The following is a 24097-nucleotide window of genomic DNA, read 5'->3' on the forward strand; positions in this document are numbered from 1 at the left end:
CACTCCTTTTCCGTTTAGTAGAAGCCTATTAATAATTATTCTCACATTTATGGCCAGATTTAAATTACTTGTGTTTTTTAGGTCCATAATGTTACAGCACATCTCATCAATAAAACACAACCCTCAACCATAACCACACTGTCCATCAGCAGGTTACTTTGCAGATCGCACCACAGTATATATAATGGCGAAGGCTGTACAAGCAGGAATCTATATCTTACTGTCATTTCATATTAAGAAGAATTGGGTTTTGTATATACCATTTATGAGGGGTGGGTACAATAATCCATGTAATGTGTTGATATTTATGTAGCAGCTACCAAATCACTCTACCATGATTGGAGGAACGGTAGGCTTAAAAAGCCCCCCTTCAGGCACCAGGTCCTGGTGCAATTACTATCTCTGTGTCACCTACAGATAGGCTTCTCTATTGCACATATTTTCAGCTATTAATTTAAAGGAATTATCCCGAGATGCAAAGTAATCCTAAACCACAGAATAGAGGTGGGGGAATGACTGCTTGTCCCCAGAGCGAATCAAGCTGCAGCATGCATACCCCGTACTCCATTAATTCTTTGGGGGGTTCCAAATATTGCTGGATGCTGAGCTTCACAATGTTATGATGCCCCATAGAGAACAAGTGGAGTGTTAGCCGCACAAGTAAGCCGTGTACTGACGCTCCATTTATTTTATTGCCATTCGATCTTTAAGCTGGCCTTTAAGTAAATAGAAAACTTAAGGAAATAGACCTGGGGTCTCTATAAATGTTAACCTGCTAGGGCCGTCTGTGGTAGCATGGAATACCTATGGTGTAAGGAATGTTTATATTGAGTGTATGTCCAGCCGACAAGCTGAAGGAGTCTTGTGAGATGCATATCTTCTGCACTATTTGTCTGTAAACACTGGACTAGAGCACCTCAGATGCTTCCAACACTACAAAGCAGGCATTAACATTCAAAAGTTATTGTAGGCCAAAAATGGAGCTGGTTCATGGCAACACCAACCCTTATCAGGGGGAAAGGAGCTCATTGTGTGTTCACCCCTCCTCTTTACTCCTTGTATCTGAGGAGGGCAGTACTCTCATCTACTAGATAAGAGCACGTGGACACAGAAAAGCCTTATCTGGGGAGTGTGCCCCCCCACCTTCTCCTCCCCCGGCAGTCGCATGGTGTGTAGGAAGACCCCACAGAGGAACTCAGGTCTCATCTGAATCAGGGTAGTCTCCGGGTGTTCATTCTCCCGGCTTCCCAGGGCATGAGTGACAAATGATTATGCCGATTCAGATGAGACTTGCGTTACTTTATTACTCTGTGTGGATGCTCTGCAAGGTCGGGGGCTCATCTATGGGGATGCCCCTCTGCCAGGTCAGGGTGGCACTCATCTATGGGGATGCTCTGCCAGGTTGGGGGGGGGGGGGGTTGGGGGCACTGTGGGGATGCATGGGACAGTTCGCAAGTGACATGACAGGTCTTAGTGACATGGGCATCCGTGAAATCATGTGAAAAACATGGATCCCATAGATTTCTATTGAGCAGTCCGTGCCTCAATCTGCCTCTGCACTAGGGCATGTCCTATTTTTTTGCAGCACGGATCATGTTACAGGTCGCAGCACAGAATGACGGTCTGAACAGACCCATAGAGTTCAATGGGCCCTAAAGTCTAAGAGATGGAATGCACGATTTATGAGACGTGTGAATGAGGCCTTAGGGTCCTTTTACATGGCCCAATATAGGGTTGTTCAAGGATGCAAATGAGCGAGATCAGTACCTTTAAAAGGCATAATTAATAGTGCAGTCGGGCCACATGTATCGTTTGTGCGGCCATTTTAATAAATTGCTATCGTCTCCACATCCCCTGTTTACCTGTGTAGCCAATACCGATAAATATTACCCCCTTTTTCTTTTTCCTTGGATGATCAATGACACTTTTACACAGGCCTATTATTGGCCAAATTAGTGTTTCTAGCAACGTTCCTTGTTAATCGGACAATGTAAAAGGGCCTTTAGAGTAAAAGTTGCTTGTTAGGTCAGTCAGTAGAGAGCGCATTTTATCCTTTGCATCTGTTTCACACTATGTTACCCATATTGCTGATTTACATGTGACCATAGAGCAGAGATCTTTGTGGCACTTTGGTGATGTTGTAATTACTATGCCGTCATGTAATGCATATCAGAATTGGGTCATCTCAGCTTTGATGGGAGCTTCCATGTTGGCTGGATCCAGGCTGGTTTATTGTGCTCTTATTATATGCAACTTTTTTTTTAAAGTTGCAAAGTCTTTGTGCAACTCCAGTCGACTTAATATATCTCGTAAAATTCATATGATAGAAAAGTACATTAAGGGTGCCGTCACACATCACCTCCTCCCCGCTCCAGCTTGTTTCTCGGTAGGATGTCCTGCTCAGCCAATCAGTGGCTGCGGTGGGATAGAGCACTGATTGGCTGAGCAGGACGAGCAGATGCCAGGAATCCCTGAAGCAAGCCGGAGCGGGGAGGAGGTAATGTATGCTCCGGCCGCCGGGGGGGTTAACTAACATGCCGGGATGTCAATGTATTCTCATAAGGATGAACTGACACTGGATCCACAGCGGATCCGGTGTGTGTAAAGGCACCCTTAAAGGCATAGGCAAATTATCATACAATATGATGAGTTTTGCTCAGTTTAGAAAACTGGAGAAAAGGAGAATATGGGTTGAAAAAGTTGCAAAATATGAATTGCTCCCTAAAGCTAGTGCTATATGGTGACTTTGGTTATGCCACACATAGATCACCCAAGATCTTGTCAGCAGCCAGGTCACATCACACATTTTTTGGTAGCACTTTTTTTTTTTTTTTTTTATCAAGAATCATTGCAGACAAGGAGTTTTGAAAGACTTGTCTACAAGAAACATCGCTATTGTGGACCATAGCAAGCAACCACAGATTTTATTTTTAAGAAAAGAATTTGATATTGGGATAACTATTGCCTGTATGTTCACTTGATGTAAGAAATAAATGGTCACTTGTTTCACGCACTTTGTTTTTGGACGCATTTTGCAACTCAAAATGAAAAATTCAAAAAGTTGACTTTTTAGATGAAAAGGCCCAACAGAAGAATATTGCACTTGATTTTTTTTTTTTTTTTAAATGAACTGGTGTCAGAAAATTATAAAGATTTGTAAAAAAAAAAAAAGTGTTGATACTGTTGATGCTGTATGTCCTGCAGGAAGTGGTGTATTCATTCCAGTCTGCTCTCTGCTGACACTTCTGTCTGTGACAGGAACTGTCCAGAACAGGAGAGGTTTTCTATGGTGATTTGCTGCTGCTCTGGACATAGGGGCAACAGAGAGCAGTGTGTCAGACTGGAAAGAATACACCCATCCCTGCAGGACACAAAGCAGCTGATAAGTACTGGAAGGCTTGTGTTTTCTAAACAGAAATAATTTACACACATGTATAATTCTGTATAATATAATTTCTTCTAGAGTACCCCTTTAACTTTACATCAATAATAAATATGGATATAATATCAAACTAGCTGTAAACCGATGGGAAAAAAGTATGGGAAAAATGTGGTATTTTAGAGTTTGTTCTGCTCACATCATGTAAATTAGGAGGGTAAGGCTACAGTTTTGGATACACATTAGAGCTGCACCTACATGACCTTCAAACAGCTTGTCTTTGTGTGGATGCTCTGCCCATTCTGTAAGTGCATTCTTCTCCCTGACAATTTAATCATCTACGACCAATGGTTACTAAGCAGAGTTACTGATTTGCAGATACATTGATAATACAGGAACAAAGCTGACCTGATGTGTATTTTCCCTTTGTGTTTGCAGAGCCGGGAAGCTAGTCAAGGCAGGAGAAGGAGGCTCATGAAGGAAAAAAGTAAGTCATTCCCCATGTCCATTCATATACAAGCCTTTATTCCAAAAGGGGCATTTTATTTCCAAGTGAATGCAGAACAGCAGATGATATTTGATCCACAAGCTTAACCCAAGTTCTTCTCATTTCCTACTGTACGCGCCAGCACCACCTCTGCTGAAAGACTCTCCTACCATTCACTATTATTATTCTTTACACTTGGGCTGATCCTGGCAGACTCTAGCTGAAGTCTAGTGCAATTTCCACTTCTGGCTCTGCTCCTTGACTTTGCTTTCTCTGCTGAATGTTGTGGAATAAATCTCGTAATGTATGTGAAAGGTTTCTATCGCAACCCCCTCAGACTTGGCTTTAACCAGCTGGATGAATTACACAATCCCACAGTGCTGGCTCAGCTGCCACAGACACAGATTGTTAACCTACATTTTAACTTGAACCTTGGACGCTGCGTTTTACTTTCACCTACCTGTGGATTGCAAAATAGAAGAGATACTCATAGAACATTAACCCTCCGTATATTTACTAATGAGTAGCTATCTCTATTTTTGTAAGCAGCTATTTAGGGTAAGGAGCAACTCATTGTAGTATTCTTCAAAGGGTTCACTTTAATATCTGCTGCTATGTATGTGGCAATGCGTTTATACCCTTTCACTTTACCGATCGATCGATAGGGGTCTCATCACTTGAAACCCCACCTTTACAAACTTCTAACATGTGACTATGACTAATTAACTTTAAGGAAGCCAATGTCAAGCCAATCGGATAATTTTAATGCTGGGTCTACAATACGTTTTTGCAAAAAAAACGGATAAAAACCGGATGGAAAAAACAGAGTCAGTTGTGTGCACCCGTTTTTATCCGTTTTTCCATTGAATTCCATTATTAAAAAAAAAAAAGATCAAAACGCATCTGTTTTTTATAACATGCACAAAAACGTAGCTGACCTTACTTTTGTGTACATTAAAAAAAGGATGCGTTTTGATCTGTTTTTTTTTTATAATTGAAGTCAATGGAAAACGGATAAAAACGGGTGCACACAAATGCATCCGTTTTTTTCCATCCGTTTTTCATCTTTTTTTTTTGTTTTTTGTTTTTTTTTTTGCAAAAACATAGTGTGGACCCAGCCTTATTCAGTATATTTCTTTCTTAAAATTGGTGGCACCCAATTGTATATGTCTAGCACAGGCTTTTGAAAGCACAAGTGATTCATGTACAGTGGTACCTTGGTTTAAGAGTAACTTGGATTGAGAGCATTTTGCAAGAAGACCACACAGTTTTACAAAATTGTAACTTGGTTTAAGAGCAAAAGCAATTCTTAAGAGCTTCCTGTACTGGGTGGGAGGGGGATTGGGGGAGGAACATGGTCTCTATAGCGGGGTCTACAGCCCTGTACTCTGACCCAGGAAGTCTCCCTCACCTTCCAAATCATAGCAGGTCCACTTCAGGCCAGGGCTGTGGAGCACACTGTGGAGGTAATCTCTTCATAGCTGTAACCCCTTTCCCTGGACAGAGAGAGCTGCTATACTGTGCCACTCTGCCCTGCTCATTCCTTCATGCTTCCTGCAGTCTCTGTCAGCCCCACATAGCTGTTATAATGTGCCTGCACTCACACTAAGCCACTCACACTGCTGCTATAATGTGCCTGCACTCACACTCAGCTATACACATTGCTGCTATAATGTGCCTGCACTTACACTCAGCTATACACATTGCTGCTATAATGTGCCTGCATTTACACTCAGCTATACACACTGCTGTTATAATGTGCCTGCACTCACACTAAGCCACTCACACTGCTGCTATAATGTGCCTGCACTCACACTCAGCTATACACATTGCTGCTATAATGTGCCTGCACTTACACTCAGCTATACACATTGCTGCTATAATGTGCCTGCATTTACACTCAGCTATACACACTGCTGCTATAATGTGCCTGCACTTACACAAAGCCACTCACACTGCTGCTATAATGTGCCTGCACTCACACTCAGCTAAACACACTGCTGCTATATTTAAATTATCATTATTGGCGGCACATTGTTCTGTATTAATCCAATGATCATCAAGTGGCCTGGCCTACAGAGAAAAAAATTGCTTTTTAAATCGCCTGGTGTCAGAGAGTTATACAGATTTGTAAATTATTTGTATTTAAAAATCTAAAATTTTCAAGTACTTATCAGCTGCTGTATGTCCTATAGAAAGTGGTTTATTCTTCCCAGTAAGACCCAGTGCTCTCTGTCCGTGACAGGAACTGTCCAGAATAGGAGAGGTTTTCTATGGGGATGTTCTACTGTTCTGGACAGTACCTGACATGGACAGAGACTGGAAAGAATACACCTGTTCCTGCAGGACATACAGCAGCTGATAAGTATTGAAAACTTGAAATTTTTAAATACAAGTAATTTACAAATCTGTATAACTTTCTGACAACAGTTAATTTTAAAATATTCAGAGCTGTGTGAAGGCTTAAGAAAAAAGTACTGATCAGAGAGATCAGTGCTACACATTGTGCAAGCAATTGGCATAGGTAAAGGGCTATGTAAATACCACTCAATACAGCAAAATGCACGAAAAATGCATGTTATAACAATAAGATATACACAGAAAGGCACATGGGCATTCTTGAAAGATAGCGCATTACAGTATGGGGAACAATAAATACATTATCATTCATATAAATTACAAATCAAGCTTATCACCACATCTGATCCATCATCCACCCAGTATAATGGATAATATTAGCAAATGACGCAATATAAACAAAATGGATTTCTATGGAGGGAGAAGATTTAGCTTATACTCCATGTAAACATACAATTTATATGGCTTCTTATTTTGTTACCCTAGATGGCTCTTTTGTGTCGTTTAATCACGGTCTTACCCCATTGGCCACTGGGGTAAGGGTGGGTTTAGTGCTACTTGTGTGGTATAGATTAGAATATCAGCAAGAAAGAATAGCAATCGATATCCTAAAGGCAAACTATAGGCAGGTTAGACGAATCTAACCTGCTGATAGTCCCCTATTGTGCAGGAGACGCAGAGGATAAAGGTAAGTCTCTAACCTTTATCCTCAGCAACATTACTGAGCAGTTAGTCGTTTTCTCCATGACCCGGTAAGATGGTTAGGATCACTGCCCCGCCCCCATATCGACGATCCGGCCAGCTCACTACATTGATTATCATTAGAAAGGGGTGGGCCGACCAGGGGCGGATTAGCACGGGGCAGTGCTCCTTACGGTGCGCCAGAGCTTCCTATAGTCTTACTGGTCCAAGAAACAAAAGACTAACTGAGGAGCAAAGTAAGAGACATACCTTCATTTGTCTAACCTGCTGATAGTTCCCCTTTAAGATATTGATTGTATTCTGACTCTTTGAGAAAAAAAAGTCAGAAAACAGGAAGTGCCATGTTCTCCATGATAACTAAAAATAAATAATGAATGTACATTGCAAACTTGCTTTATATCACATCTACTGTTGATTTAGATTTTGAAAGTTATAACGACAGTGACACTTTAACCCCTTGCCGCAAAATGACGTTTGGGAAACGTCATGTAAAGCAGGTAGTTCCCGCAACATGACGTTTCCCAAACGTCATGTGTTCCCTGCCTCCCCCCGCTGTCCCGAGGTGAGATCGGGCAGCGGGAGGAGGCTATGTCACATAGCCTCCTCCCGCTGCCTCTGCTCGGAGGGGAGCCGCGCTCCCCCCGGGCAGTTAACCCCATGCGACCGCAGCGTCTATGGGGATATGTTTGCATTGGGAGGCGATCGGGCGGCGGGAGGGGGCTGTTGCATGTTGCCTTCTCCCGCCGCCACTACAGATCCTCCCCCGGCAGTTCCCTGTCCCCCCCGGTACTGGCGGATCGCCGCTATTACCGTTATAGCGGCGATCCACCAGTACCGGCGCCGCCGCTGCATTTCATCTCCCCCCACCGTGAATCCACGGTGGGGGGAGATGAAATAAGTATTAATCAGACCTCAGATCAGCCCCCTTGTGGCCGATCTCTAACCCCCCTCCCCGGATGGCCGCCCCCATCGCTGCGAATAAACGATGTTTGTTCGCAGCGATGGAAATAAAAAATGAATGAAAAACCCATGCTCTCCGCCACCGGAGGTAGCGGAGAGCATGGGGCAGTGATCGGGGACCCCCCTGTGGGGTCCCGGAACAGGCGATCGGCGGGATATACTATATACCGCCGATCGCCTGTTCCCATTGCTGCCTGGCACTTTTTATCCCCTGTCACCATAAATCATTGGTGACAGGGGATAAAAAGTGTCACCGTGCCCCCCCCAAGTCGCCCCCCACCCCCCCAGTCACCCCCGTCCCCCAGTCACCCCCCCTTCCCCACATACGTTACCTGATCCTGGAGCTCCGTCCTCCTCGACGTCCTGACTGCTTCTGATGTGCGCATGCGCGTCAGAAGCAGTTAGCTCTGAAAATTTAAAGTGACAGAGACCAATTTGGTCTCTGTCACTAAACTATGATTACTGTGATAGAAAATATCACAGTAATCATAGTAATACAGTGAAAATGAAAGTGAAAAAAGTACAAGTGAAAAAGTGTAAATGTGAAAAAGTGAAAAACATACAAACAAAATAAAACACACTTTTTATTATAGTAATAATTGCGTTTTACTCCCAGATTACCCGTAACCACCGCAGGTTGCCCGTATCCGCCCCAGTTTGCCCGTAACCACCGCAGGTTGCCCGTATCCGCCCCAGTTTGCCTGTAACCGCCGCAGGTTGCCCGTAAACACGCCAGATTACATGTAACCACCGCACGTTGCCCATAACCACCACATCTTGACCGTAACCACCCCAAATTGCCAGTGACCCCCTCCAGATTGCCCGTAACTACCGCACGCTGCCTCTGACCACCGCACGTTGCCTCTGACCACGGCACGTTGCCCCTGACCACCGCACGCTGCCTCTGACCACCGCACGTTGCCATTGACCACCGCACGCTGCCTCTGACCACCGCACGCTGCCTCTGACCACCGCACGATGCCTCTGACCACCGCACGTTGCCTCTGACCACCGCACGCTGCCTCTAACCACCGCACGTTGCCTCTAGCCACCGCACGTTGCCTCTAACCACCGCACGTTGCCTCTAGCCACCGCACGTTGCCTCTAACCACCGCACGTTGCCTCTGACCACCGCAGGTTGCCCCTGACCACCGCACGTTGCCTCTAACCACCGCACGTTGCCTCTAACCACCGCACGTTGCCTCTAACCACCGCACGTTGCCTCTAACCACCGCACGTTGCCTCTAATCACCGCACGTTGCCTCTGACCACCGCACGTTGCCCCTGACCACCGCAGGTTGCCTCTAACCACCGCACGTTGCCTCTAATCACCGCACGTTGCCTCTGACCACCGCAGGTTGCCCCTGACCACCGCAGGTTGCCCCTGACCACCGCACGTTGCCCCTGACCACCGCACGTTGCCCCTGACCACCGCACGTTGCCCCTGACCACCGCACGTTGCCTATAACCACCGCACGTTGCCTCTAACCACCCCAAATTGCCAGTGACCCTCTCCAGATTGCCCGTAACCACGCCAGATTGCCTGTAACGACCCCAAATTACAGGTATCCATCCCAGATTACCTATAAGCACTTCAGTTTATCCGTAACCACCCCACGTTGCCCGTTACCACCCCACGTTGCCCGTAACCACCCCGCATTGCCCGTAACCACCCCATGTTGCCCGTAACCACCCCAGATTCTCTGTAACCACCCCAGGTTGCCCATAACCACCCCAGGTTGCCCGTGACCACCCCAGGTTGCCTGTGACCACCCCAGGTTGCCCGTGACCACCCCACATTACCTGTAATCTCATTTTTTATTGTATTTTAGTAACTGCGCTATTCTAATAACTATTACTAGCTGCGGTTTTGCTCCAGCAAATTGGCGCTCCCTTCCTTCTGAGCCCGGCTGTGTGCCCATACAGTGGTTTATGCCCACATATGGGGTACCGTTCTACTCAGAAGAAGCTGCGTTACAGATTTTGGGGTACGTTTTCTCTCCTGTTCCTCGTGAAATTAAGAAATTTTTAACTAAACAAACATATTATTAGAAAAATTCGAGTTTTTCATTTTTACTGTCTTATTTTGAATACTTTCCTCTAATACCTGTGGGGTCAAACCGCTCACTGCACCCCAAGATGAATTCTTTCAGGGGTGTACTTTCCTAAATGGGGTGACTTTTGCTGGGGTTCTATTCTTCTGACACTACAGGGGCTCTGCAAACGCACCTGGCACTCAGAAACTTCTTCGGAAAAATCTGCACTGAAAATGCTAATTGGCGCTCCTTCCCTTCTGAGCCCGGCTGTGTGCCCATACAGTGGTTTATGCCCACATATGGGGTACCGTTCTACTCAGGAGAACCTGCGTTACAGATTTAGGCATGCAGCCTCTCCCCTGTTCCTAGTGAAATTGAGAAATTTCAAACTAAACGAACATATTATTGGAAAAATTCTAGTTTTTCAATTTTACTGTCTTATTTTGAATACTTTCCTCTAATACCTTTGGGGTCAAAACGGTCACCACACCCCAAGATGAATTCTTTGAGGGGTGTACTTTCCAAAATGGGGGGACTTTTGGGGGGGTTCTCTTCTGCGGACACTACAGGGGCACTGCAAACGCACCTGGCGCTCAGAAACTTCTTCAGCAAAATCTGAACTGAAAATGCTAATTGGCGCTCCCTTCTTTCTGAGCCCGGCTGTGTGGCCATGCAGTGGTTTATGCCCAAATATGGGGTACCGTTGTATTCAGGAGAACCTTCTTTACAAATTTGGGGGTACTTTTTTTCTCTTGTTCCTCGTGAAATTGAGAAATTTCAAACTAAACAAACATATTATAGGAAAAATTCAAGTTTTTCATTTTTACTGTCTAATTTTAAATACTTTCCTCTAATACCTGTGGGGTCAAAATGGTCACCACACCCCAAGATGAATTCTTTGAGGGGTGTACTTTCCAAAATGGGGTGACTTTTGGGGGGTTTCTCTTCTGCGGACACTACAGGGGCGCTGCAAATGCACCTGGCGCTCAGAAACTTCTTCAGCAAAATCTGCATTGAAAAAGCTAATTGGCGCTCCTTTTCTTCTGAGCCCGGCTGTGTGCCCATAGAGTGGTTTACACCCACATATGGGGTACCGTTGTATTCAGGAGAACCTGCGTTACAAATTTTGGCATGCTTTTTTTCTCATGTTCCTTTTGAAAATGAGAAACTTTAATCTAAACGTATATATTATTTGAAAATTTAAATTTTCTATTTTTTTACGGCCTAATTGTAAATACTTTCCTCCAGCCCCTGTAGGGTTAAAATGCTCATTATACCCCTAGATTAATTCTTTAAGGTGTCTAGTTTCCAAAATGGGGTCACTTATGGGGGTTTTCAGTATACAAGCCTTCTAAATCCATTTAAAAAAAGAACTGGTCCCTAAAAAAAATCAGTTTTGGAAATTTTCACAAAATGTGATAATTTGCTCATAAATTTCTAAGCCCCGTAACACCCTAAAAAAGTAAAATATGTTTCCCAAATTATGCCAGAATAAAGAGGACATATTGGTAATGTGATTTAGTAACTAATTTATGTGCTATGACTTCCTTTTTTAGAAGCAGAGAATTTCAGAAGTTCATAAAATGCAAAATTTTCAAATTTTTCTTGATATTTTGATGTTTTTCACAAAAAATACACAAAGTAGTGACCAAATTTTGCTACTAATATAAAGTGCCATATGTGACGAAAAAACAATCTCAGAATCGCTAGCATACGTTAAAGCATCACTGAGCTATAAGCGCATAAAGTGAGACAGGTCAGATTTTGAAAAATGAGCCTGGTCATTAAGGCCAAAACAGGCTTTAGAGTCATGTGCTTAAAGGACAAGTGCCATGAAAAACTTTTTCCCAGTAATTGAAGCACATTACAAAGTTATATAACTCTGTAATGTGCTTCAATCACCTATCTGCCTCCCTTCCCTGTCTTTTCCCCCCTCCACCCCCCACCAGGAAGTGTCCTGACTCACACAGACCTGATTACTGTCGTCACCATCACCAGGCAGCTCCTTCTTGTGAGGATGAGTCATCAGCAGGAGGGCTGCTCTAGGTCCTGTTACACCAGCCCCCCCCCCCCTCCCCTCCTTGTCAGGTGACTCTGCTTGCTCAGCTTATCTTCTCTAGTGACATGACTCCTTCACTGAGTCCACGGCAGCAGGAGAGAGGGTATGAGGGGAGGGGGAGAGAGGGTATGAGGGGAGGGGGAAAGAGGGTATGAGGGGAGGGGGGAGAGAGGGTATGAGGGGGGGAGCTGCCTATGTGCCGGAGTCAGTCAGAGGGAAGATAAGCAAGTGAGATGTGACAAGTGATGGCTTGCAGTTGTTTAGCCAATCGGAGGTGAGCAAGCCTGTCACCTGACAAGGCAGGGGAGGGGGGAGGCTAGTGTAACAGGAGAAGGAGCTGAGAGAAGAGCTTGGTGAGGGTGACGACAGTAATCAGGTCTGGGTGAGTCAGGACACTTCCTGGTGGGGGGTGGAGGGGGGAAAAGACAGGGAAGGGAGGCAAATTGGTGATTGAAGCATATTACAAAGTTATATAACTTTGTAATGTGCTTCAATTACTGGGAAAAAGTTTTTCATGGCACTTGTCCTTTAAGTTCCACAAAATAAAAATATACATTCAGTAGCAAAGTTGGTGCATTGGGGGGGGGGGGGGGGTGCAAATGTTACATGGGAGGCCATAGAGCAGGGTGTTGCAGTAGTGTAGGCTGGAGCATTGCTGACTTGACCAAAAGGAAAAAGCAGATTTGCGGAATGTTTTGGGGGGTAGGAGGAAGGAATGAGATACTAAGGACTTGGATATACAGGCTAGTGGGTTCACACTACCAGGGGCGCCGCAATCATGAGGCGACCTGAATCGTCTGCCTCAGGCGGCGCCACTAGCTGTCACCATGGGGGCGGCATTCAGTGGCAGATTATAATATGAGCGGTTCGGCGGCCGCCCACATTATAATCCGCCACTGACTGTACCATGTACTGGAGCCCCCCCGCCCCCGGGCAGTATCTGTAATGAGATGCTGTGAGCGGGGGGGACTGTATTCATAAGCGCCGCGCTGTACTAAATCAGCCGCGCCGTGCTGTTACTACAGCGCGGCGCTTATGAATACAGTCCCCCCCGCTCCCAGCATCTCATTACAGATACTGCCCGGGGGCGGGGGGGCTCCAGTACATGCATTCCACGTCGATCACGGAACGTGGGAATGCAGCCTTTAGTCCCCCTGTGATGCGCGGCTGCCGGAGGTGTCCCATCCTGTCCCCGGCAGCGCGCGCATCAGAGAGCTCCCCGTGCGCCGGAAGTCACAGCCGCAGGCGCATGGGGAGATCTGTGATGCGCGCGCTGCCGGGGACAGGACGGGACACCTCCGGCAGCCGCGCATCACCCGGGACCAGACCAGAGAGGCTCGACGGGGGAACGGAGGGCAGGTGATTTGTGTGCTGTTTTTTGTTTTATCTGCTGTGCAGGGGGGGGGGGGGAGAGGGGGACCATCTATAAGGGAGGGGGGAAAGAGGGGGACGATCTATAAGGGAGGGGGGAAAGAGGGGGACGATCTATAAGGGAGGGGGGAAAGAGGGGGACGATCTATAAGGGGAAACCATCTATAAGGGAGGGGGAGAGGGAAGAGGGGGACTATCTATAGGGGGGAGAAGGGGACCATCTATAAGGGAGGGGGGAAAGAGGGGGACCATCTATAAGGGGGGGGACGATCTATAAGGGAGGGGGAGAGGGAAGAGGGGGACTATCTATAGGGGGGGGAAGGGGACCATCTATAAGGGAGGGGGGAAAGAGGGGGACCATCTATAAGGGAGGGGGACGATCTATAAGGGGGGGGGACCATCTATAAGGGAGAGGGAAGAGGGGGACCATCTATAGGGGGGGGAAGGGGACCATCTATAAGGGAGGGGGGAAAGAGGGGGACCATCTATAAGGGGGGGGCCATCTATAAGGGAGGGGGGAAAGAGGGGGACCATCTATAAGGGGGGGCCATCTATAAGGGGGGGGCCATCTATAAGGGAGGGGGAGAGGGAAGAGGGGGACTATCTATAGGGGGGGGAAGGGGACCATCTATTACGGAGGGGGGAAAGAGGGGGACCATCTATAAGGGAGGGGGACGATCTATAAGGGGGGGGACCATCTATAAGGGAGGGGGAGAGGGAAGAGGGGGACCATCTATAGGGGGGGGGGGAAGGGGACCATCTATAAGGGAGGGGGGAAAGAGGGGGACCATCTATAAGGGAGGGGGGGAAGAGGGGGACCATCTATAAGGGGCGGCCATCTATAAGGGAGGGGGGAAAGAGGGGGACCATCTATAAGGGGGGGACCATCTATAAGGGAGGGGGACCGTCTATAAGGGGGGGGAAGAGGGGGACCATGTATAAGGGGGGGAGGGTGACCATCTATAAGGGAGGGGGAGAGGGAAGAGGGGGACCATCTATAAGGGAGGGGGGAGAGGGGGACCATGTATAAGGGGGGGAGGGGGACCATCTATAAGGGGGGGAAGAGGGGGACCATCTATAAGGGGGGAAGAGGGGGACCATCTCCTAAAAGATCAGCACCCTCCTCTCCTGATATCCTCTGTGCTGCTGGGACTTCTCCTATAGGATTAGCACCCTCCTCTCCTGACATCCTCTGTGCTGCTGGGACCTCTCCTATAGGATTAGCACCCTCATCTCCTGACATCCTCTGTGCTGCTGGGACCTCTCCTATAGGATTAGCCCCCTCCTCTCCTGACATCCTCTGTGCTGCTGGGACCTCTCCTATAAAGTCAGCCCCCTCCTCTCCTGACATCCTCTGTGCAGCAAGGGACCAAACATTATGTTTATTGGGGACAGCAGTGGGGGGGGCAGTAGTGGATTATAATGTGGGCGGATTGACGGGGGGGGGGGGGCGTCATTCTATAGTTCGCCTCGGGCAGCAGAGAGGCTAGAATCACCCCTGCACACTACGTATATTTCTGTCAGTATTGTGGTCCTTATATTGCAACCAAAACCAGGAGTGGATTAAAAACACAGAAAGGATCTGTTCACACAATGGTGAAATTGAGTGGATGGCTGCCATATAACAGTAAATAACTGCCATTATTTCAATATAACAGCCGTTGTTTTAAAATAACAGCACATATTTTCCATTAAATGGCGGCCATCCACTCAATTTCAACATTGTGTGAACAGATCCTTTCTGTGTTTTTAATCCACTCCTGGTTTTGGTTGCTATATGAGGACCACAATACTGACTGAAATATACGTAGTGTGAACCCAAAGACATGGTGGAATCAAAGGTTATCTTGGTGCAGCGGACTTGTGAGATTAGAGAAAGTATGCAGCCATTGACTGTGACTAATAGTACTGTTGGGTGGGTTGAGTGAAACAGGAAAAGATGATGAATTAAGTTTTCTCCATGTTAAGTTTTAGAAGGAAGAGTGAGAAGAAGGAGGATAGAGCTGACGGATAACAGAGAGGTAAATTACAGTGTCCTCAGCGTAAAAGTACATTGGGGACACTCAGTGGCAGACAATAAATGGTTGGCTGGTGAGGCATGAAGAGATCTAGGCCAGGCCAAGTCTGTGATGCCAAGAGATAAGACAATATGTTACAGCAACAGGAAGGAGTGGTTAACTGTGTCAGAGGCAGAGGACAGGTCTAGAAGAAGGAATACAGACTGGTGATGTGATGACGTTTTGGCTGCTAATAGATAACTAATGACAAGGAAATAAAGAGATTGTACTGTAATGTAAACTTATCCCCTACCCTGGTTGGTGGGGGGGGGGGGGGCTGACCGAGCAAGGGTCCTGAGTGCCCCTGGTTGAATGGATTGTTCATCAAGTATTTGCCCTGCTGCTGCATGGGACTCTATGGGACAGTCAAAAATAGCTGAGCACTGTACTCTGCAGTCCTATGGAGTGTGAATGGAACAGAGCCTACTAGGTGTGCAAAGATGGCAGACATGGGGGCTTTCAGTAGCCCATCACTGTAATATACAGCATACCCCTGTTGAAATGGATGAAGGCTCCTGAACCTGCCCAAGAACAGTACAGTATATATACAGCCAATGTTAATAAAGGGTTAAAACAGTGTCCAGCTGAGTAGTGTGTTCCGAGGCCAGATTGTGGATGGTATAAATGGGAGTAGGGAGGACAGGTCAAGGTGGTCATGTTGTGTAGGTCGTTTTTAGACAAAGAAGGGTAGTGTGCTGGGGCGATAACTACACAAAAACAGAAAACTCCTTCCTTTTGTACATACAACTATTCAGTAATAATACCTTAGGAAACATCAGATTATGTTATTTTAGTACATAACTGTAAGTCCAAAACAGAACAGAATTTTACAATGATTGTAATGATGTAATGGTCCCTGAAGAATGCGGAGTTATGTTAGGTTATGTGTCAGTTATGCCGCGGATCATAAATGCAGTGTAGACAGCAGGTTACAGGATGTTATCTTTCCCATTGCTGTTATTATAGATGGGTGGAGTCTGTTTGCAAATGCATCTCATTTCTTATCTTTTAGTTCGTATCCCGATGGCTTCCACCCATTAATTTATTAGCTATTAAATCTGGATTTAATCAGTAGGCAGTCATCCATTCTCTGGCAGTGTACACAGGATATAAAAAAAGCTGTGACATATGGCTTAGGAAGTACAAACATAATATTACTAAAGATGCTCTGCTTTGGGGCACCTAGAAAAAGCTGAATAGATATTAAAGGGGAACTCTGGCACTTAAAACATTTGATAGTGTCCTCCTGCAGTGTCTCCAGGTCCCCCACTGCCACTTCTGAGACAAACTCGCCTCGGCAGTGACGGCCCACTTAGCCAGTCACTTACTAAGATGGGGCAGTGCTGCGGTCAGTGATTGGCAGAGCGGGCTTTCACTGCTGAGATGAGGTCAGCTCTGGTGTAGCAGCAGCTGTGGTCAGCAGGGGACCTGGAGACTCTACAGGAGGACACTGGGGGAGCAGATGTTTATTATGTTTTATATAAGGGCAGCACAACATCAAAAGTGCTGGAGTACTCCTTTAAGGCTTCCTCATCCATTCTACTTTGTTCTATTTTCTGAGATAAATCCTTTGTTCTGATATTGACAATAATGATGTTGTCAATCCTATGCGAGTCCTCATACACACCACTCCAGTATGTGAACGGTGATTACCCATTGACTTTCATGGCTACACATATCGGAATCCTGCCACCTCCACCATATAGGTTGCATAATATGGTTGGAGCAAAACTAAACCTTTCAAAGGCCAGACATCAACACAGAACATGATGTCAATGAAGCCCTAGAGGCATTTTACAGGGGCTGATGATCAAGTGAACAAACTTTCCTACAAGTGTTCGTTCCTGGTCATTGCTCAGTGTAAACATCCCAGCCATCAGCTAGCAAATTAGCAAAAATGCCAATATTAAAATAATAATAAAGCCAGCAGCACATCTCCATACTATGGATATGTTGTCTACAGGTGTTGGGAATGACTGATTAATCGCGAGAATTATTATCCGTTCAAACAAGCTTCAATTATCATCCAATGGCACCTGTAAAGGACAATGCATCTGTCTATCTGTGTAAAGGGACTCTAATTCATCTCTCATGTGGGAGAAGACAAAGGAAACTCAAGAGCACACAAATCATTATATACATTGTCTATGGCCTGGAGGAAAATAGTAACTACTTAGTAAAGAACTGCCCATTGCTAAAACCACCTACACCAGGGATAGGGAACCTTTGGGCCTCTGGCTGTTGCAAAACTACAATTCCCATCATGCCTGGGCAGCCAAAGCTTCGCTTTGGCTGCCCAGGCATGATGGGAATTGTAGTTTTGCAACAGCTTGAGAGCCAAAGGTTCCGCATCCTGACCTACACCATGAAATATAGATGTACTATGGTGATAGGAACACATCATTCACAATGGGAAGAAAGACCAACTGGTCCATCTAGTCTGTACTTGTACTTATACTTGTAGCTGAGGCTCGGAATAGATTATGTTCAGCACATTAGAAGCATGGAATGTTTTCACCATGAACATCAGATTTTCTGCCTCAATTTTTTTTCCCCAAAAGTCAAAGCAGACATCATTTCACAGTCTGGGGTTTTCAATAGAGGAAAAAAGGGCAAATGCAGAAGAATTGGCAGATTATCAGCTGCCTAATGGCTTCAATGGCTAAACTGACAATGATAATTTTACCTCATCAAAATAATGTGTAAGTTTTACTATTCTTCATAGGTGAGTGTATCGGTTATATAGCTAGCATAGATGTACCTGGCACTGACTGTGAGGACATAGTTTATTCATTTATTGAAACTCTAACTTTACTACATGCTCATACTCAGCCTCTATATACTAGACTCCCTGCCTCCCATACTATCAGGGCATCATAAGGAAAAGCAGCCACAACCAATCTCCTGCCACAAAAGGAGGCAGCACCATAATAATGTTGTTCTGCGTACCAAGCACTTCATAAAGGCATTAGGCTATGTTCACACTACGTATATGTCCGGCCGTAGTTCGTACGTGGCCGGACATGTGCGGCCGAAACTACGGGCAAGTGAAAAATAGACATGCGGGCGAATTGCGAACATACGCCCGTAGTACAGTTATGCTTCCCTAGCTTGTTTCAAAGCGATCTGAAACAGGTAATTTACTTGGAAATCTTCGCCCAGCCCAGTTAACCACACAGAACCTTTTAATATAAAAATCAAGTTCGATTTGGCTGAAAAAAGTATTCCGTACGGGGCCGCATTGAAATCCACGGCCGTGAGTTGGAACAGTTCCGGCCTCAAACAATGGTCTTGTTAATTTTTCACGGCGCCGTATACGATCCGGCCGTAGGCTCATACGTAGTGTGCACTGTGCGGGCGTATATCGTATACTTTCAAGCGAACGCATCAACCTCAAAACTACGTGCGTATATTCGCGGTTCGCACTACGGACGGAAATATACATAGTGTGATCATAGCCTTACTGTGTAAACTAAAGAAACCACAATACTGTATTGTCAATTTTTTGTACACATTATGATGTCCTGAATGACTGATGGGATTATGTTACTGAATGAATCATTATTTGGATATAGTGCATTGGTGTAATAAAGTGAAATTGGATCTGGGTGGGGGACAGTGCAGCCTCCTTTTATCTTTATTTTTCCAATATAACTACAGATTAAGGCTATGTTTACACTACGTAAAAGTACGGCCGTTGTTGCCATCCGCAACAACGGCCGTACTCTATGCGCCTGTGAACACTGCCCTATCTGCTATGGGATCCCAGCCGGAGCGTATACACATCGTATACGCTCCAGCCAGAATCCCATGGGGACCCACAAATAACTGACATGTCAGTTTTCTGCTGCCGCAATTCAGTAAATTGCGGCCGCAGAAAGCTCTGTCAGTTCACACAATGAAGCGAGCGGCGCATCAGAACACTACGGCCATAAAGGTTATCCGGCCAGTACTGATCTCTGCAGAGACCAGCTGTTCCGTGACCTGGCCGGGGTCACGGAACGGACGGTCTTTTACAGAGTGTGAATATAGCTTAAGGCCGGGTTCACACTATGTAAAAACACGGCCGTATTAGCGCAAACAATGGCCGTATTTTTACGTAGTGTGAACATAACCTAAATAAATATTTCTTTCAAATTAACTGAGAAAGTTAGAAAGTGTCAGAAAGTTATATAGATTTGTAATTTACTTCTATTTAAAAGTCTCAAGTCTTCCAGTACTTATCAGCTTCTGTATGTCCTACAGGAAGTGGTGTTTTCCTTCTAATCTGACAGGGTGCTCTCTGCTGCCACCTCTTTCCGTGACAGAAACAGTATCCAACCGCATTTCCCACAAAGTCAGTGCTATCTTTTCCCTGGACACCTTCTTCAGCAAAATGCAAGGGATGGAATTGTTGGTAGTAAATCCGCAATACTTGCTACCAACAATTCTGTGTGTAAAAGATGACCAGCCAGATATAGATTAAAATCAGACTTGAGCACAACTCGTGCATGCGTCTGATCGTTCGGCATTTGAATACCTGTGGCTGTAGGAGTTGGATGCAGCCCTAGGGAGTCATGGAAAACATAGATATAGCCATAAGCTGCATGTGTGTAAGAGACCCAAAGTTCATTTACATGCTGCAACAGTAAAAGCTGAAGAGGAGGAAATCTCTGCTTCATTGCTTTGATAACCCATGACCTCTTTTCTCCAGAGCTCCAGCAGAGGTCAGGAGTTATCAGTGCAGGAGCAGTAAAGCAGAGATCTCCTTCTCTTCTGCTTTTAACCCTTTTTTATGCTGCAGGATGTAAGTGCGATTTGTGTCACTTACACATTGCAGTACATAAGGGGTTAAGCAGAAGGTAGTCTGCTCCTGCACAACTTTGTGTTGTGCGTGTGTGTGTGTGTGGGGGGGGGGGGAGTAGAGTTTTTGCTGCTGTGGGGCCACATGAATCCCAGCTACGCCCCTGCTCATCTCTAGTTGAAATTAATGCTAAATTACAAACCCTTATTTGATGAATAGTCTTATACAGTGTGGTACTTGCTGACCATAGGGCAATGAACCTGGCACGGTATTAATGTGCCAATAGACACAGTAACAGTCTTCACCTCTTTGCACTCACAGATGGAAATGGCACCTGAATTCTGCATGGCTACTGCAGGGAATTCCCTGCAGCTGCCATCTGCAGTTTGAACAATATTGTTAAAGGGGATTTCTGGTCTTAAAAAACAAATATGGTGTGCGTAGCTGCCATTTCTCCCAAGACTACAGAAAAAAGCAGCTGCCTTTCTTCTATAGCCTTGCTAGAGCAGACTGGGAGAGAACGATGGTGGCTGAATAGTGGTGGTACAAAAGTGGACCACCTCAAAGCACCAAATACCAACTATCCCCTTGTAATATGCAGAGAAACTGAAAACTTGGCACTTCCCTGAACACGAATCCAGAGCCACAACCTGTCAGAGTGCACAAAATAGAAAGAGGAACAGTGCAGTTTGACAGGTTGCAATTCTGTCCTCCCTGTTCAGGGCGATGCTGGAGTGTTAGCTCCCCTTGCTGGCTGAAATCCTCCACAAAAGGGCTAACATAAGCTATAATATTTTATAACAATGCTTAGCACTAATATTACATGATAACAGGGTCGTCCCTTTATTCATTCTTTGAAAGTTGGGGGACATGTTGAATGTCACACATCACATACCTCTTGTCTCCACTGCTCCTGGCTCTGCCCCTCCCTACCTGTTGTAAGAGGGATCCTGTTTCACATGCTGGGCAGCAGATATAGTAGTATCAGTGAGCAATAAAAAAGAAGTAATTAATAACAGCACTGCCTTATACCTTGTAATTGTGGGGCATTAATACTTATGTAAACTAAAGCAATGTCTGTTCTTGAGTAATTTTTGACATTGGTAACCCCACTAACAAAAAAGTCATGGTAGCATTAGCACAAAAGTGCTGCACAGAACTGGGCAAGTTATGCAAATGAAAAATAACTATTTTTGATCCATGCTGGCAGCACCTGGTGGGCATTAAGATTTCTACTTTTTTATAAGCTTGAACCCCAATTATTAAATCACATTTCCTTCATATTTTGTGTACATTTCAGTATTTGCACTAGTTAAAGGGGTATTCCAGCGTATAATAAAAAAAAAATGTTGAAGCAGCTGAAAAATGAAATAAAAACATATACTTTTCTAGCCCAGTCTCCTGCTGCTCCTCTACAGCTCCTGTTTTTCTCCTTCTGGTTACCTGTGTTCTTTCTTAGTGGTTGCAGCACTGTCCCATCTCAGTCAGTGATTGGCTAAGCAGGACCTGCTGCAAGCACTCATTATAAATGCAGGAAGAAGAAAAAAAAATCCAGGTATTGGAATGAGAAGAACAGGATCTGCAGGGAAGGAGCATAGGTATGTATAGTGTTTTTTTTTATTATTATTATTATTCTATATCCCCACACCCTAGCAGCATCTTTTTTTGTTTGGTTTTTTTTTTACTATACCCTAGGCACTATATTCACATATTTTATTCTGTAATAAGACCCAACATTTTGTTTTAATTATGGTTCCATGTCTTTTCATTACCAAACTTTTTTAATATACATTTCCCACAATAATTACATCCCATTTCACAAGAAGCATGTCACTGGGAAATGTAAAATGATTTGTCCTAATGGACCATTAATCCCAAAGTGTCATTACAATGTATGCATTAAATAGAGGTAAAAGCAATGTGTTGTATGTATAATTAATGGCATCTTGGCTTTGAATGTATCATTTAATATTCAGAGACTGAACGGTAATATGCAGCTTGGTGCTTTATGTGCTGCCATTCAGAGAGGTGATGTATAGTGTTGCTTGTAGCCTTCTCTGTGCAGCAACAAAGAGTGATATGGGAAAGTTCATAGATGGGCCATATAACTGTCAAGATGCTGGAAGGAAGGGTTCTTCCTGAGCAGAAGCTTGTAGCTGATGGATGGTCAACACCTGCAACCTCTATATGGAAAAGGGGTTTGAGGCTGTGTGCCATTTTATTGCAATTCCTGTGACAGGAACTGTCCAGAGCAGGAGAGTTTCCTATGAGGATTTGCTGCTGCTCTGGAGTGTTCCTGTCAGGGACAGAGGTGGCAGCAGAGAGCACCATGTCAGCAGTAGCGGATTATAATAGGTCCTTTTCGGGTGGTAGCCCGGGGCCCTGAGTTCCTGGGGGGCCCATGGCCACCCAAAAAGAATTATACTTTCAGTGGTATACTGTCTCTTGGCTACAGTTCTGCCATGATTTGCAAAAAAATCCCTGCTTTTTTACCGCAATTTTGCACAAATCAGGGCATTATGACATTATGACATTATCTATCCTGTACTATGAACACCACACTATTGCTGCCATAGTTACAGTGGGGTCGGGGGGGCCAGGCCTGGTGAACAGCCCGGGGCCTATGGTAAAGTTAATCCACCCCTTCATGTCAGACCGGAAATAATTTACCACTTCCCTCCTGTCATGTCTTTGGGTCCCCTGATGAATGCTCTGGCTGCTACTTCTGAGGTAGACTGGTCTTGGCAGTGACAGCTCACTCAATGACTGAAGCGGGACAACACCACGGCCAGTGATTGGCTGAGCAGGCTGTCACTGCTGACTCGGGTCCATGTATAAGGGTCATAAGGTTAACCTCCTTCTAATGGAAAAAAAAGGATGCAACATCAATGGTTTCAAACACCATTACCTTGAATACAGTAACTTTCTATATTTCACAAATCTCCAACCAGCACTGACCAGGTAAATCAGTACAATGGCCCTTTATTCTCAGAATTTGTAGCTCAGGTTAGGTCAGTAATATGTAGGCAAAACAAATGGATTCAGGTTTATCATTAAACATATGACCTTTGCAATACAAAGAACAAGATGAAGACATCTGAGGACTCGGTTTCCTGTCATGTGATTATGTAATATGTGTTCATTGTCAATTTCCGCTGAAGATAAACTTTCATCATATCTCTACTTTATTCTACCTTTATACGTTCTTCATAGCCGCCACTGCTAGAGTAGTGAGAGTGCAGCAGAACAATGGCAAGAATTGAATTGTCAAGCAAAACACATCTGATGTCTTGGAGATGTGGTCTTTTAAAGTATATCTAGGAAATGTATTTATTCCAAAGTAATTTAGGAAGAGCAGGAATGAAAAAATGAGATATCTTCTAGTATTCAACCTCTTAGAGTAAAAGCACACTAGATTTTCTGTGGATCCTACATGAAGACATTTTCTCTGCCAATCCATAGCAAATGACAGTGGTAGCTAAGTAGATTTGATTTCTTAAAGGGGTACTTTGGGGAGGTGGTAGGTAAAAACAATAAAATCTACTTACCTTCCTGGCTCCAGCGCTGCTGACCGCATCCTGCTGCTCCGGTCCCAGACGCTTTCTGGTCTGAGACAGGACTTAAAGGAGAAGTCCAGCGAAAATTTTTATTTAAAGGGGTAGTGCGGCGGTAAAAAATTATTCACAGAATAACACACATTACAAAGTTATACAACTTTGTAATGTATGTTATGTCTGTGAATGGCCCCCTTCCCCGTGTCCCACCACCCCCACCCGTGTACCCGGAAGTGTAGTGCATTATATATACCTGATCCGTGCCGACACGCGTCCGCCATCTTGTGCCAAACATCATCTTCGGCCGGCCGGAACGCCTCCGATCTTCCCGAGTGCCGGCCACGTCATCAG

At 45.2% G+C, this 24097-nt stretch overlaps 1 protein-coding gene across 1 annotated transcript in view; it reads left to right on the forward strand.

The window, feature by feature from the left end:
* Positions 1 to 24097, forward strand: part of CERS3 (ceramide synthase 3) — a 112065-nt gene that overhangs the window by 20255 nt on the left and 67713 nt on the right. The window contains exon 2 of the mRNA XM_069985238.1: positions 3818 to 3866. The gene's annotated coding sequence lies outside the window, so the exon portion shown is untranslated. The remainder of the gene's footprint in view (positions 1 to 3817; positions 3867 to 24097) is intronic.

The sequence above is a fragment of the Dendropsophus ebraccatus genome, chromosome 1 (assembly GCF_027789765.1).
Source record: "Dendropsophus ebraccatus isolate aDenEbr1 chromosome 1, aDenEbr1.pat, whole genome shotgun sequence".
NCBI classification, from domain to species: Eukaryota; Metazoa; Chordata; class Amphibia; order Anura; family Hylidae; genus Dendropsophus; species Dendropsophus ebraccatus.